Source organism: Anser cygnoides, chromosome 14 (assembly GCF_040182565.1).
Source record: "Anser cygnoides isolate HZ-2024a breed goose chromosome 14, Taihu_goose_T2T_genome, whole genome shotgun sequence".
NCBI classification, from domain to species: Eukaryota; Metazoa; Chordata; class Aves; order Anseriformes; family Anatidae; genus Anser; species Anser cygnoides.
Window position 1 is genome coordinate 21,161,392 of NC_089886.1, and position 11,570 is coordinate 21,172,961.

Consider the following 11,570-nt stretch of genomic DNA (forward strand, 5'->3'; position numbering starts at 1 on the left):
CTGCACTGCATCCCCAGTGGTGCCAGGGCACTCTCTGGACTCACTGCACTGCATCCCCAGTGGTGACAGTGCACTCTCTGGACTCACTGCACTGCATCCCCAGTGGTGCCAAGGCACTCTCTGGACTCACTGTACTGCATCACTCGTGGTGCCAGTGCACTCTCTGGACTCACTGCACTGCATCCCCAGTGGCGCCAGTGCACTCTCTGGACTCACTGCACTGCATCCCCAGTGGTGCCAGTGCACTCTCTGGACTCACCGCACTGCATCCCCAGTGGTGCCAGTGCACTCTCTGGACTCTCTGCACTGCATCCCCAGTGGTGCCAGTGCACTCTCTGGACTCACTGCACTGCATTCCCGGTGGTGCCAGTGCACTCTCTGGACTCACTGCACTGCATCCCCAGTGGTGCCAGTGCACTCTCTGGACTCACGGCACTGCATCCCCAGTGGTGCCAGTGCACTCTCTGGACTCACTGCAGTGTATCCCCAGTGGTGCAAGTGCACTCTCTGGACTCACTGCACTGCATCCCCAGTGGTGCCAGTGCACTCTCTGGACTCACCGCACTGCATCCCCAGTGGTGCCAGTGCACTCTCTGGACTCACTGCACTGCATCCCCAGAGGTGCCAGTGCACTCTCTGGACTCACTGCACTGCATCCCCAGTGGTGCCAGTGCACTCTCTGGACTCACTGCACTGCATCTCCAGCGGTGCCAGTGCACTCTCTAGACTCACAGCACTGCATCCCCAGTGGTGCCAGTGCACTCTCTGGACTCACTGCACTGCATACCCAGTGGTGCCAGTGAACTCTCTGGACTCACTGCACTGCATCCCCAGTGGTGCCAATGCACTCTCTGGACTCACTGCACTGCATCCCCAGTGGTGCCAGTGCACTCTCTGGACTCACCGGGGTGCATCCCCTGTGGTGCCAGTGCACTCTCTTGACTCACTGCACTTCATCCCCAGTGGTGCCAGTGCACTCTCTGGACTCACTGCAGTGCATCCCCAGTGGTGCCAGTGCACTCTCTGGACTCACTGCACTGCATCCCCAGTGGTGCCAGTGCACTCTCTGGACTCACGGCACTGCATCCCTAGTGGTGCCAGTGCACTCTCTGGACTCACTGCACTGCATCCCCAGTGGTGCCAGTGCACTCTCTGGACTCACTGCACTGCATCCCCTGTGGTGCCAGTGCACACTGTGGACTCACGGCACTGCATCCCCAGTGGTGCTAGTGCACTCTCTGGACTGACGGCACTGCATCCCCATTGGTGCCAGTGAACTCTCTGGACTCACTGCACTGCATCCCCACTGGTGCCAGGATACTCTCTGGACTCACTGCACTGCATCCCCAGTGGTGCCAGGGCACTCTCTGGACTCACTGCACTGCATCCCCAGTGGTGCCAGTAAACTCTCTGGACTCACTGCACTGCATCCCCACTGGTGCCAGGGCACTCTCTGGACTCACTGGACTGCATCCCCAGTGGTGCCAGTGCACTCTCTGGACTCACTGCACTGCATCTCCCGTGGTGCCAGTGCACTCTCTGGACTCACTGCACTTCATCCCCAGTGGTGCCAGTGCACTCTCTGGACTCACTGCACTGCATCCCCGGTGGTGCCAGTGCACTCTCTGGACTCACGGCACTGCATCCCCAGTGGTGTCAGTGTATTCTCTGAACTCACTGCACTGCATCCCCAGTGATGCCAGGGCACTCTCTGGACTCACTGCACTGCATCCCCAGTGGTTCCAGTGCACTCTCTGGACTCACTGCAGTGCATCCCCAGTGTTGCCACTGCACTCTCTGGACTCACTGCACTGCATCCCCAGTGCTGCCAGTGCAGTCTTTGGACTCACTGCACTGAATTCCCGGTAGTGCCAGTGCACTCTCTGGACTCACAGCACTGCATCCCCAGTGGTGCCAGTGCACTCTCTGGACTCACTGCACTGCATCCCCAGTGGTGGCAGTGCACACTCTGGACTGACGGCACTACATCCCCAGTGGTGCTAGTGCACTCTCTGGACTCACGATACTGCATCCCCAGTGGTGCCAGTGCACTCTCTGGACTCACTGCACTGCATCCCCAGTGGTGCCAGGGTACTCTCTGGAATCACTGCACTGCATCCCCAGTGTTGCCAGTGCACTCTCTGGACTCACTGCACTGCATCCCCAGTGGTGCCAGTGCACTCTCTGAACTCACTGCACTTCATCCCCAGTGGATCCAGTGCACTCTCTGGACTCACTGCACTGCACCCCAGTGGTGCCAGGTCACTCTCTGGACTCACTGCAGTGCATCCCCAGTGGTGCCAGTGCACTCTCTGGACTCACCGCACTGCATACACAGTGGTGCCAGTGCACTCTCTGGACTCACTGCACTGCATCCCCAGTGGTGCCAGTGCACTCTCTGGACTCACTGCACTGCATCCCCAGTGGTGCCAGTGCACTCTCTGGACTCATTGCAGTGCATCTCTGGTGGTGACAGTGCACTCTCTGGACTCACTGCGCTGCATCCCCAGTGGTGCCAAGGCACTCTCTGGACTCACTGCAGTGCATCCCCAGTGGTGCCAGTGCACTCTCTGGACTCACTGCAGTGCATCCCCAGTGGTGCCAGTACACTCTCTGGACTCACTGCACTGCATACACAGTGGTGCCAGTGCACTCTCTGGACTCACTGCACTGCATCCCCAGTGGTGCCAGTGCACTCTCTGGACTCACGGCACTGCATCCCCAGTGGTGCCAGTGCACTCTCTGGACTCATTGCAGTGCATCCCCGGTGGTGCCAGTGCACACTCTGGACTCACTGCAGTGCATCCCCAGTGGTGCCAGTGCACTCTCTGGACTCACTGCACTGCATCCCCAGTGGTGCCAGTGCCCTCTCTGGACTCACTGCACTGCATCCCCATTGGTGCCACTGCACTCTCTGGAGTCACTGCACTGCATCTCCAGTGTTGCAAGTGCGCTCTCTGGACTCACTGCAGTGCATCCCCAGTGGCGCCAGTGCCCTCTCTGGACTCACTGCACTGCATCCCCAGTGGTGCCACTGCACTCTCTGGAGTCACTGCACTGCATCCCCAGTGGTGCCAGAGCACTCTCTGGACTCACTGCAATGCATCCCCAGTGGTGCTAGTGCACTCTCTGGACTCACTACAGTGCATCCCCAGTGGTGCCATTGCACTCTCTGGACTCACTGCACTGCATCCCCAGTGGTTCCAGTGCACTCTCTGGACTCACTGCACTGCATCCCCAGTGGTGACAGTGCACTCTCTGGACTCACTGCACTGCATCACCAGTGGTGCCAAGGCACTCTCTGGACTCACTGTAGTGCATCACTCGTGGTGCCAGTGCACTCTCTGGACTCACTGCACTGCATCCCCAGTGGCGCCAGTGCACTCTCTGGACTCACTGCACTGCATCCCCAGTGGTGCCAGTGCACTCTCTGGACTCACCGCACTGCATCCCCAGTGGTGCCAGTGCACTCTCTGGACTCTCTGCAGTGCATCCCCAGTGGTGCCAGTGCACTCTCTGGACTCACTGCACTGCATCCCCGGTGGTGCCAGTGCACTCTCTGGACTCACTGCACTGCATCCCCAGTGGTGCCAGAGCACTCTCTGGACTCACTACAGTGCATCCCCAGTGGTGCCAGTGCACTCTCTGGACTCACTACAGTGCATCCCCAGTGGTGCCAGTGCACTCTCTGGACTCACTGCACTGCATCCCCAGTGGTTCCAGTGCACTCTCTGGACTCACTGCACTGCATCCCCAGTGGTGACAGTGCACTCTCTGGACTCACTGCACTGCATCCCCAGTGGTGCCAAGGCACTCTCTGGACTCACTGTAGTGCATCACTCGTGGTGCCAGTGCACTCTCTGGACTCACTGCACTGCATCCCCAGTGGCGCCAGTGCACTCTCTGGACTCACTGCACTGCATCCCCAGTGGTGCCAGTGCACTCTCTGGACTCACCGCACTGCATCCCCAGTGGTGCCAGTGCACTCTCTGGACTCTCTGCAGTGCATCCCCAGTGGTGCCAGTGCACTCTCTGGACTCACTGCACTGCATCCCCGGTGGTGCCAGTGCACTCTCTGGACTCACGGCACTGCATCCCCAGTGGTGCCAGTGTATTCTCTGAACTCACTGCACTGCATCCCCAGTGGTGCCACTGCACTCTCTGGAGTCACTGCACTGCATCCCCAGTGGTGCCAGAGCACTCTCTGGACTAACTGCACTGCATCTCCAGCGGTGCCAGTGCACTCTCTGGACTCACTACAGTGCATCCCCAGTGGTGCCAGTGCACTCTCTGGACTCACTGCACTGCATCCCCAGTGGTTCCAGTGCACTCTCTGGACTCACTGCACTGCATCCCCAGTGGTGACAGTGCACTCTCTGGACTCACTGCACTGCATCCCCAGTGGTGCCAAGGCACTCTCTGGACTCACTGTAGTGCATCACTCGTGGTGCCAGTGCACTCTCTGGACTCACTGCACTGCATCCCCAGTGGCGCCAGTGCACTCTCTGGACTCACTGCACTGCATCCCCAGTGGTGCCAGTGCACTCTCTGGACTCACCGCACTGCATCCCCAGTGGTGCCAGTGCACTCTCTGGACTCTCTGCAGTGCATCCCCAGTGGTGCCAGTGCACTCTCTGGACTCACTGCACTGCATCCCCGGTGGTGCCAGTGCACTCTCTGGACTCACGGCACTGCATCCCCAGTGGTGCCAGTGTATTCTCTGAACTCACGGCACTGCATCCCCAGTGGTGCCAGGGCACTCTCTGGACTCACTGCACTGCATCCCCAGTGGTGCCAGTGCACTCTCTGGACTCACTGTAGTGCATCCCCAGTGGTGCAAGTGCACTCTCTGGACTCACTGCACCGCATCCCCAGTGGTGCCAGTGCACTCTCTGGACTCACTGCACTTCATCCCCAGTGGTGCCAGTGCACTCTCTGGACTCACTGCACTGCATCCCCAGTGGTGCCAGGTCACACTCTGGACTCACTGCACTGCATCCCCAGTGGTGCCAAGGCACTCTCTGGACTCACTGTAGTGCATCACTCGTGGTGCCAGTGCACTCTCTGGACTCACTGCACTGCATCCCCAGTGGCGCCAGTGCACTCTCTGGACTCACTGCACTGCATCCCCAGTGGTGCCAGTGCACTCTCTGGACTCACCGCACTGCATCCCCAGTGGTGCCAGTGCACTCTCTGGACTCTCTGCAGTGTTCCCCAGTGGTGCCAGTGCACTCTCTGGACTCACTGCACTGCATTCCCGGTGGTGCCAGTGCACTCTCTGGACTCACTGCACTGCATCCCCAGTGGTGCCAGTGCACTCTCTGGACTCACGGCACTGCATCCCCAGTGGTGCCAGTGTATTCTCTGAACTCACTGCACTGCATCCCCAGTGGTGCCAGTGCACTCTCTGGACTCACTGCACTGCATCCCCAGTGGTGCCAGGGCACTCTCTGGACTCACTGCACTGCATCCCCAGTGGTGACAGTGCACTCTCTGGACTGACTGCACTGCATCCCCAGTGCTGCCAGTGCACTCTTTGGACTCACTGCACTGAATTCCCGGTGGTGCCAGTGCACTCTCTGGACTCACAGCACTGCATCCCCAGTGGTGCCAGTGCACTCTCTGGACTCACTGCACTGCATCCCCAGTGGTGCCAATGCACTCTCTGGACTCACTGCACTGCATCCCCAGTGGTGCCAGTGCACTCTCTGGACTCACTGCAGTGCATCCCCAGTGGTGCCAGTGCACTCTCTGGACTCACTGCACTGCATCCCCAGTGGTGCCAGTGCACTCTCTGGACTCACTGCACTGCATCCCCAGTGGTGCCAGTGCACTCTCTGGACTCACTGCACTGCATCCCCACTGGTGCCAGGGTACTCTCTGGACTCACTGCACTGCATCCCCAGTGGTGCCAGTGCACTCTCTGGACTCACTGCACTGCATCCCCATTGGTGCCAGTTTACTCTCTGGACTCACTAATGACCATCCCCAGTGGTGCCAGTGCACTCTCTGGACTCACTGCACTGCATCCCCAGTGGTGCCACTGCACTCTCTGGACTCACCGGGGTGCATCCCCAGTGGTGCCAGTGCACTCTATGGATCACTGCACTGCATCCCCAGTGGTGCCAGTGCACTCTCTGGACTCACTGCACTGCATCCCCAGTGGTGCCAGTGCACTCTCTGGACTCACTGCACTGCATCCCCAATAGTATCAGTTCAATCTCTGGTCTCACTGCAGTGCATCCCCAGTGGTGCCAGTGCACTCTCTGGACTCACTGCAGTGCATCCCCAGTGGTGCCAGTGCACTCTCTGGACTCACGGCACTGCATCCCCAGTGGTGCCAGTGCACTCTCTGGACTCACTGCAGTGTATCCCCAGTGGTGCAAGTGCGCTCTCTGGACTCACTGCACTGCATCCCCAGTGGTACCAGTGCACTCTCTGGACTCACCGCACTGCATCCCCAGTGGTGCCAGGGTACTCTGTGGACTCACGGCACTGCATCCCCAGGGGTGCCCGTGCACTCTCTGGACTCACTGCAGTGCATCCCCAGTGGTGCCAGTGCACTCTCTGGACTCACTGCACTGCATCCCCAGTGGTGCCAGTGCACTCTCTGGACTCACTGCACTGCATCCCCACTTGTGCCAGGGTACTCTGTGGACTCACTGCACTGCATCCCCAGTGGTGCCAGGGCACTCTCTGGACTCACCGGGGTGCATCCCCAGTGGTGCCAGTGCACTCTCTGGACTCACTGCACTGCATCCCCAGTGGTGCCAGTGCACACTCTGGACTCACGGCACTGCATCCCCAGTGGTGCTAGTGCACTCTCTGGACTCACGGCACTGCATCCCCAGTGGTGCCAGTGCACTCTCTGGACTCACTGCACTGCATCCCCAGTGGTGCCAGGGTACTCTCTGGAATCACTGCACTGCATCGCCAGTGGTGCCAGTGCACTCTCTGGACTCACTGCACTGCATCCCCAGTGGTGCCAGTGCACTCTCTGGACTCACTAATGACCATCCCCAGTGGTGCCAGTGCACTCTCTGGACTCACTGCACTGCATACCCAGTGGCGCCAGTGCACTCTCTGGACTCACTGCACTGCATCCCCAGTGGTGCCAGTGCACTCTCTGGATCACTGCACTGCATCCCCATTGGTGCCAGTGCACTCTATGGAGTCACTGCACTGCATCCCCAGGGGTGCCAGTGCACTCTCTGGACTCACTGCACTGCATCCCCAGTGGTGCCAGTGCACTCTCTGGACTCACTAATGACCATCCCCAGTGGTGCCAGTGCACTCTCTGGACTCACTGCACTGCATCCCCAGTGGTGCCAGTGCATTCTCTGGACTCACCGGGGTGCATCCCCAGTGGTGCCAGTGCACTCTCTGGATCACTGCACTGCATCCCCAGTGGTGCCAGTGCACTCTCTGGACTCACTGCACTGTATCCCCAGTGGTGCCAATGCACTCTCTGGACTCACTGCACTGCATCCCCAGTGGTGCCAGTGCACTCTCTGGACTCACTGCAGTGCATCCCCAGTGGTGCCAGTGCACACTCTGGACACACGGCACTGCATCCCCAGTGGTGCTAGTGCACTCTCTGGACTCACGGCACTGCATCCCCATTGGTGCCAGTTTACTCTCTGGACTCACTAATGACCATCCCCAGTGGTGCCAGTGCACTCTCTTGACTCACTGCACTGCATCCCCAGTGGTGCCACTGCACTCTCTGGACTCACCGGGGTGCATCCCCAGTGGTGCCAGTGCACTCTATGGATCACTGCACTGCATCCCCAGTGGTGCCAGTGCACTCTCTGGACTCACTGCACTGCATCCCCAGTGGTGCCAGTGCACTCTCTGGACTCACTGCACTGCATCCCCAATAGTATCAGTTCAATCTCTGGTCTCACTGCACTGCATCCCCAGGGGTGCCAGTGCACTCTCTGGACTCACTGCACTGCATCCCCAGTGGTGCCAGTGCACTCTCTGGACTCACTAATGACCATCCCCAGTGGTGCCAGTGCACTCTCTGGACTCACTGCACTGCATCCCCAGTGGTGCCAGTGCATTCTCTGGACTCACCGGGGTGCATCCCCAGTGGTGCCAGTGCACTCTCTGGATCACTGCACTGCATCCCCAGTGGTGCCAGTGCACTCTCTGGACTCACTGCACTGTATCCCCAGTGGTGCCAATGCACTCTCTGGACTCACTGCACTGCATCCCCAGTGGTGCCAGTGCACTCTCTGGACTCACTGCAGTGCATCCCCAGTGGTGCCAGTGCACACTCTGGACACACGGCACTGCATCCCCAGTGGTGCTAGTGCACTCTCTGGACTCACGGCACTGCATCCCCATTGGTGCCAGTTTACTCTCTGGACTCACTAATGACCATCCCCAGTGGTGCCAGTGCACTCTCTTGACTCACTGCACTGCATCCCCAGTGGTGCCACTGCACTCTCTGGACTCACCGGGGTGCATCCCCAGTGGTGCCAGTGCACTCTATGGATCACTGCACTGCATCCCCAGTGGTGCCAGTGCACTCTCTGGACTCACTGCACTGCATCCCCAGTGGTGCCAGTGCACTCTCTGGACTCACTGCACTGCATCCCCAATAGTATCAGTTCAATCTCTGGTCTCACTGCAGTGCATCCCCAGTGGTGCCAGTGCACTCTCTGGACTCACTGCAGTGCATCCCCAGTGGTGCCAGTGCACTCTCTGGACTCACGGCACTGCATCCCCAGTGGTGCCAGTGCACTCTCTGGACTCACTGCAGTGTATCCCCAGTGGTGCAAGTGCGCTCTCTGGACTCACTGCACTGCATCCCCAGTGGTACCAGTGCACTCTCTGGACTCACCGCACTGCATCCCCAGTGGTGCCAGGGTACTCTGTGGACTCACGGCACTGCATCCCCAGGGGTGCCCGTGCACTCTCTGGACTCACTGCAGTGCATCCCCAGTGGTGCCAGTGCACTCTCTGGACTCACGGCAGTGCATCCCCAGTGGTGCCAGTGCACTCTCTGGACTCACTGCACTGCATCCCCACTTGTGCCAGGGTACTCTGTGGACTCACTGCACTGCATCCCCAGTGGTGCCAGGGCACTCTCTGGACTCACCGGGGTGCATCCCCAGTGGTGCCAGTGCACTCTCTGGACTCACTGCACTGCATCCCCAGTGGTGCCAGTGCACACTCTGGACTCACGGCACTGCATCCCCAGTGGTGCTAGTGCACTCTCTGGACTCACGGCACTGCATCCCCAGTGGTGCCAGTGCACTCTCTGGACTCACTGCACTGCATCCCCAGTGGTGCCAGGGTACTCTCTGGAATCACTGCACTGCATCGCCAGTGGTGCCAGTGCACTCTCTGGACTCACTGCACTGCATCCCCAGTGGTGCCAGTGCACTCTCTGGACTCACTAATGACCATCCCCAGTGGTGCCAGTGCACTCTCTGGACTCACTGCACTGCATACCCAGTGGCGCCAGTGCACTCTCTGGACTCACTGCACTGCATCCCCAGTGGTGCCAGTGCACTCTCTGGATCACTGCACTGCATCCCCATTGGTGCCAGTGCACTCTATGGAGTCACTGCACTGCATCCCCAGGGGTGCCAGTGCACTCTCTGGACTCACTGCACTGCATCCCCAGTGGTGCCAGTGCACTCTCTGGACTCACTAATGACCATCCCCAGTGGTGCCAGTGCACTCTCTGGACTCACTGCACTGCATCCCCAGTGGTGCCAGTGCATTCTCTGGACTCACCGGGGTGCATCCCCAGTGGTGCCAGTGCACTCTCTGGATCACTGCACTGCATCCCCAGTGGTGCCAGTGCACTCTCTGGACTCACTGCACTGTATCCCCAGTGGTGCCAATGCACTCTCTGGACTCACTGCACTGCATCCCCAGTGGTGCCAGTGCACTCTCTGGACTCACTGCAGTGCATCCCCAGTGGTGCCAGTGCACACTCTGGACACACGGCACTGCATCCCCAGTGGTGCTAGTGCACTCTCTGGACTCACGGCACTGCATCCCCAGTGGTGCCAGTGCACTCTCTGGACTCACTGCACTGCATCCCCACTGGTGCCAGGGTACTCTCTGGACTCACTGCACTGCATCCCCAGTGGTGCCAGTGCACTCTCTGGACTCACTGCACTGCATCCCCATTGGTGTCAGTTTACTCTCAGGACTCACTAATGACCATCCCCAGTGGTGCCAGTGCACTCTCTGGACTCACTGCACTGCATCCGCAGTGGTGCCAGTGCACTCTCTGGACTCACTGCAGTGCATCCCCAGTGGTGCCAGTGCACTCTATGGATCACTGCACTGCATCCCCAGTGGTGCCAGTGCACTCTCTGGACTCACTGCACTGCATCCCCAGTGGTGCCAGTGCACTCTCTGGACTCACCGGGGTGCATCGCCAGTGGTGCCAGTGCACTCTCTGGACTCACTGCACTGCATCCCCAGTGGTGCCAGTGCACTCTCTGGACTCACGGCACTGCATCCCCAGTGGTGCCAGTGCACTCTCTGGACTCACTACACTGCATCCCCAGTGGTGCCAGTGCACTCTCTGGACTCACGGCACTGCATCCCCAGTGGTGCCAGGGCACTCTCCGGACTCACTGCACTGCATCACCAGTGGTGCCTGTGCACTCTCTTGACTCACTGTACTGCATCCCCAGTGGTGCCAGTGCACTCTCTGGACTCACTGCACTGCATCCCCAGTGGTGCTAGTGCACTCTCTGGACTCACGGCACTGCATCCCCAGTGGTGCCAGTGAACTCTCTGGACTCACTGCACTGCATACCCACTGGTGCCAGGGTACTCTCTGGACTCACTGCACTGCATCCCCAGTGGTGCCAGTGCACTCTCTGGACTCACTGCACTGCATCCCCACTGGTGCCAGGGTACTCTGTGGACTCACTGCACTGCATCCCCAGTGGTGCCAGGGCACTCTCTGCACTCACTGCACTGCATCCCCAGTGGTGCCAGTGCACTCTCTGGACTCACTGCAGTGCATCCCCAGTGGTGCCAGTGCACTCTCTGGACTCTCTGCAGTGTATCCCCGGTGGTGCCAGTGCACTCTCTGGACTCACTGCACTGCATCCCCGGTGGTGCCAGTGCACTCTCTGGACTCACGGCACTGCATCCCCAGTGGTGCCAGTGCACTCTCTGGACTCACTGCACTGCATCCCCAGTGGTGCCAGTGCACTCTCTGGACTCACTGCACTGCATCCCCAGTGGTGCCAGTGTATTCTCTGAACTCACTGAACTGCAACCCCAGTGGTGCCAGTGCACTCTCTGGACTCACTGCACTGCATCCCCAGTGGTGCCAGTGCACACTCTGGACTCACGGCACTGCATCCCCAGTGGTGCTAGTGCACTCTCTGGACTCATGGCACTGCATCCCCAGTGGTGCCAGTGCACTCTCTGGACTCACTGCACTGCATCCCCAGTGGTGCCAGGGTAATCTCTGGAATCACTGCACTGCATCCCCAGGGGTGCCAGTGCACTCTCTGGACTCACTGCACTGCATCCCCAGTGGTGCCAGTGCACTCTCTGGACTCACCGGGGTGCATCGC